Genomic DNA, 5,900 nt, shown 5'->3' with positions numbered 1-5,900 from the left:
CCTGGCTCTTTAGCCTTCGGAGGAAAAACACAGACGGGTTTACTAAACAGATTTAGTTTCTGTTGTTGTTGATGTAGGGAGTCTTGTAGAGTCTACCTTTAATTTTTTTTTTAATTTTACCTTTATTTAACCAGGCAAGTCAGTTAAGAACACATTCTTATTTTCAATGACGGTCTGGGAACAGTGGGTTAACTGCCTGTTCAAGGGCAGAACGACAGATTTGTACCTTGTAGAGTCTACCTTTAAAGTGGCATCAATATGAGACTAAGTGAACAGTAGTGAAATATTTTGGGAGTGTCATGGTGTAATAGTCATGATAGGAGGACACTTACAAACTTATAGACCGTTTTCATGGCAGGGTTAGCCTTGGTCCTCACTGTGTTGAAGATAGCGCCGCCCCCTTTCTTTTGGAGACAAAACCATTGTTAGTGGCACGGTTGTACCCCAACAACAGTGTTAGCCCAGAGAGCACAACCAAAAATAAGCTGTTTCAACATCTCATAGGGAGACGGGTTGTTTGATGAAAATCCAACAAGTTTGAAATATTAGCATGAATGTGATAAAGGAAACATGTATAATTTGAACAGCATGAAAGATGGGTTAAAATGCAACACTCGTCTTTGAAGACCTAACTTGACAGTGAATAGCCACTGGTGGTAGTTGTTGTCGCTGCCTGTGGAGTTAACACAGAGGTGAGGTCACAGGGGTGAAAGGCACAGGCAGCTCATGAGGGGAGACCAGCTCAAAATAATGTCTGTAACGGAGCAAATGGAATCGCATCAAACACATGGAAACCATGTGTTTGATGTATTTGATACATTACACTTATTCCGCTCCAGCCATTGCCACGAGCCTGTTCTCCCCAAATAAGGTGCCACCAGCCTCCTGTGGTGAAAGGTCAATGCCTCAACACAGTGGGCATTCTATATAGGTTAGTCATGGGACATGGGTTAGCATTAGGGCCATTGACACCCCCACTGCGGTCACAAGACGCAGGCCTCCTAATTGTCCCTAGAATTTCTAAGCAAACAGCTGGAGGCAGGGCTTTCTCCTATAGAGCTCCATTTTTATGGAACGGTCTGCCTACCCATGTCAGAGACGCAAACTCGGTCTCAACCTTTAAGTCTTTACTGAAGACTCATCTCTTCAGTGGGTCATATGATTGAGTGTAGTCTGGCCCAGGAGTGGGAAGGTGAACGGAAAGGCTCTGGAGCAACGAACCGCCCTTGCTGTCTCTGCCTGGCCGGTTCCCCTCTTTCCACTGGGATTCTCTGCCTCTAACCCTATTACAGGGGCTGAGTCACTGGCTTGCTGGGGCTCTCTCATGCCGTCCCTGGAGGGGGTGCGTCACCTCAGTGGGTTGATTCACTGTTGTGGTCATCCTGTCTGGGTTGGTGCCCCCCCCCTTGGGTTGTGCCGTGGCGGAGATCTTTGTGGGCTATACTCAGCCTTGTCTCAGGATGGTAAGTTGGTGGTTGAAGATATCCCTCTAGTGGTGTGGGGGCTGTGCTTTGGCAAAGTGGGTGGGGTTATATCCTTCCTGTTTGGCCCTGTCCGGGGGTGTCCTCGGATGGGGCCACAGTGTCTCCTGACCCCTCCTGTCTCAGCCTCCAGTATTTATGCTGCAGTAGTTTATGTGTCGGGGGGCTGGGGTCAGTTTGTTATATCTGGAGTACTTCTCCTGTCCTATTCGGTGTCCTGTGTGAATCTAAGTGTGCGTTCTCTAATTCTCTCCTTCTCTCTTTCTTTCTCTCTCTCGGAGGACCTGAGCCCTAGGACCATGCCCCAGGACTACCTGACATGATGACTCCTTGCTGTCCCCAGTCCACCTGGCCATGCTGCTGCTCCAGTTTCAACTTCCACCTGACTGTGCTGCTGCTCCAGTTTCAACTGTTCTGCCTTATTATTATTCGACCATGCTGGTCATTTATGAACATTTGAACATCTTGGCCATGTTCTGTTATAATCTCCACCCGGCACAGCCAGAAGAGGACTGGCCACCCCACATAGCCTGGTTCCTCTCTAGGTTTCTTCCTAGGTTTTGGTCTTTCTAGGGAGTTTTTCCTAGCCACCGTGCTTCTACACCTGCATTGCTTGCTGTTTGGGGTTTTAGGCTGGGTTTCTGTACAGCACTTTGAGATATCAGCTGATGTACAAAGGGCTATATAAATAAATTTGATTTGATTTGAACTGGTTTGTGGTCAGTAGGCTCGAAAAATGTGTCATTTCAAAACGGAGATTGTCAATGAGCATTCTTGTTGGACCAGTTTCAAGACGCTGTTCCAAAGACGTAGCCTACCTCAGTTTCAAGACGCCGACTACAGTTTCTTGCCTATTGAACATGACTGTGGTTTGTGGTAAGCGTGCATGGTGGCACACCAAACGTCTGCCATTCCCCAACGATTAACTAAAGTGCTTGGAGACCAAGTGAAATTACCTAGTAGAAATGTTTTATATGGTTGTATTCAATGTGTGCTGAACACAGCTGCATACTCTCCCATGTTGATCTCATCCTCGAAAATATCCCTGAAGCCCTCACCGGCATTCAGAAGGTCCAAGCGGCCATCGATGAACTACAGAGAGGGAGAAAGGTTTATCCCAGTTATACACGGAATGTTTCTTTCATCAATATTAATTAACTTATTCTATTGCATCACACTTATTCTGTGTGTGTGTGTGCCTGTTATCATCATGTATATGTGTGTGTGTACCTGTTATCGTGTATGTATGTGTGGGTGTGTGCCTGTTATCGTCATGTATATGTGTGTGTGTACCTGTTATCGTGTATGTATGTGTGTGGGTGTGTGCCTGTTATCGTCATGTATATGTGTGTGTGTGCCTGTTATCGTGCATGTATATGTGTGTGTGTGTGTGCCTGTTATCGTCATGTATATGTGTGTGTGTGTACCTGTTATCGTGCATGTATATGTGTGTGTGTGCCTGTTATCGTCATGTATATGTGTGTGTGTACCTGTTATCGTGCATGCATATGTGTGTGTGTACCTGTTATCGTGCATGTATATGTGTGTGTGCACCTGTTATCGTCATGTATATGTGTGTGTGTACCTGTTATCGTATATGTGTGTGTGTACCTGTTATCGTCATGTATATGTGTGTGTACCTGTTATCGTGCACGTATATGTGTGTGTACCTGTTATCGTCATGTATATGTGTGTGTGTACCTGTTATCGTCATGTATATGTGTGTGTGCCTGTTATCGTGCATGTATATGTGTGTGTACCTGTTATCGTATATGTGTGTGTGTACCTGTTATCGTCATGTATATGTGTGTGTACCTGTTATCGTGCATGTATATGTGTGTGTACCTGTTATCGTGCATGTATATGTGTGTGTACCTGTTATCGTGTATGTATATGTGTGTGTGTACCTGTTATCGTCATGTATATGTGTGTGTACCTGTTATCGTGTATGTATATGTGTGTGTGTACCTGTTATCGTCATGTATATGTGTGTGTGTACCTGTTATCGTGCATGTATATGTGTGTGTACCTGTTTTCGTGTATGTATATGTGTGTGTGTACTTGTTATCGTCATGTATATGTGTGTGTGTACCTGTTATCGTCATGTATATGTGTGTGTGTACCTGTTATTGTGTATGTATATGTGTGTGTGCCTGTTATCGTGCACGTATATGTGTGTGTACCTGTTATCGTGCACGTATATGTGTGTGTACCTGTTATCGTGCACGTATATGTGTGTGTACCTGTTATCGTCATGTATATGTGTGTGTACCTGTTATCATGTATGTATATGTGTGTGTGTACCTGTTATCGTCATGTATATGTGTGTGTACCTGTTATCGCCATGTATATGTGTGTGTGTACCTGTTATCGTCATGTATATGTGGGTGTACCTGTTATCGTGTATGTATGTATATATGTGTGTGTACCTGTTATCGTCATGTATATGTGTGTGTGTACCTGTTATCGTCATGTATATGTGTGTGTACCTGTTATCGTCATGTATATGTGTGTGTACCTGTTATCGTCATGTATATGTGTGTGTACCTGTTATCGTCATGTATATGTGTGTGTACCTGTTATCGTCATGTATATGTGTGTGTACCTGTTATCGTGTATGTATATGTGTGTGTACCTGTTATCGTGTATGTATATGTGTGTGTACCTGTTATCGTGTATGTATATGTGTGTGTACCTGTTATCGTCATGTATATGTGTGTGTGTGTACCTGTTATCGTCATGTATATGTGTGTGTGTGTGTACCTGTTATCGTCATGTATATGTGTGTGTACCTGTTATCGTCATGTATATGTGTGTGTACCTGTTATCGTGTATGTATATGTGTGTACCTGTTATCGTCATGTATATGTGTGTGTACCTGTTATCGTCATGTATGTGTGTGTACCTGTTATCGTCATGTATGTGTGTGTGTGTACCTGTTATCGTCATGTATGTGTGTGTGTGTGTACCTGTTATCGTATATGTATATGTGTGTGTACCTGTTATCGTGTATGTATATGTGTGGGTGTGTACCTGTTATCGTGTATGTATATGTGTGTGTACCTGTTATCGTCATGTATATGTGTGTGTGTGTACCTGTTATCGTCATGTATATGTGTGTGTGTGTGTACCTGTTATCGTCATGTATATGTGTGTGTACCTGTTATCGTCATGTATATGTGTGTGTACCTGTTATCGTGTATGTATATGTGTGTACCTGTTATCGTCATGTATATGTGTGTGTACCTGTTATCGTCATGTATGTGTGTGTACCTGTTATCGTCATGTATGTGTGTGTGTGTACCTGTTATCGTCATGTATGTGTGTGTGTGTGTACCTGTTATCGTATATGTATATGTGTGTGTACCTGTTATCGTGTATGTATATGTGTGGGTGTGTACCTGTTATCGTGTATGTATATGGGTGTGTACCCGTTATCGTGTATGTATATGTGTGTGTGTGTACCTGTTATCGTCATGTATATGTGTGTGTACCTGTTATCGTGTATGTATATGTGTGTGTGTACCTGTTATCGTCATGTATATGTGTGTGTACCTGTTATTGTCATGTATGTGTGTGTACCTGTTATCGTCATGTATGTGTGTGTGTGTACCTGTTATCGTCATGTATATGTGTGTGTACCTGTTATCGTGTATGTATATGTGTGTGTACCTGTTATCGTCATGTATATGTGTGTGTACCTGTTATCGTGTATGTATATGTGTGTGTACCTGTTATCGTCATGTATATGTGTGTGTACCTGTTATCGTGTATGTATATGTGTGTGTACCTGTTATCGTCATGTGTGTGTGTGTGTACCTGTTATCGTCATGTATATGTGTGTGTGTACCTGTTATCGTCATGTGTATGTGTACCTGTTATCGTCATGTGTATGTGTGTGTACCTGTTATCGTCATGTATATGTGTGTGTGTACCTGTTATCGTCATGTATGTGTGTGTACCTGTTATCGTCATGTATGTGTGTGTGTACCTGTTTGAAGAGCTGCAGCTGGATGGCGTTCCGCAGGAACTGTCTCATGGCACTGGAGCGGTGGGTCACGAAGACCTCCTCACTGAAGGTGATTGTACCTTCAGGGAGAGCCACAAAACATGGAACAATCAGAAGGAAGTAGAACTGGTGGCATCCGGGATATGGTTTGCCAATCTACATATTTTTACAATGAACATAACTAAAGTGTGTGTTTGACATATCAAGAGATATCTTGCTCAAATATTATAATTGTTTTACCTTTATTAAAATTAAACTAGGCAAGTCAGTTAAGAACAAATTCTTATTTACAATGACGGCCTATCCCGGCCAAACCTTAATCCGGACTATGCTGGGCCAGCTGTGCGCTGCCCTATGGGACTCCCAATCATGGCCATTTGTGACACCGCCTGGAATTGAACCAGGGTTTG

Source organism: Oncorhynchus kisutch, linkage group LG29 (genome assembly GCF_002021735.2).
Source record: "Oncorhynchus kisutch isolate 150728-3 linkage group LG29, Okis_V2, whole genome shotgun sequence".
Lineage (NCBI taxonomy): Eukaryota > Metazoa > Chordata > Actinopteri > Salmoniformes > Salmonidae > Oncorhynchus > Oncorhynchus kisutch.
This window is presented reverse-complemented; position numbering follows the sequence as displayed.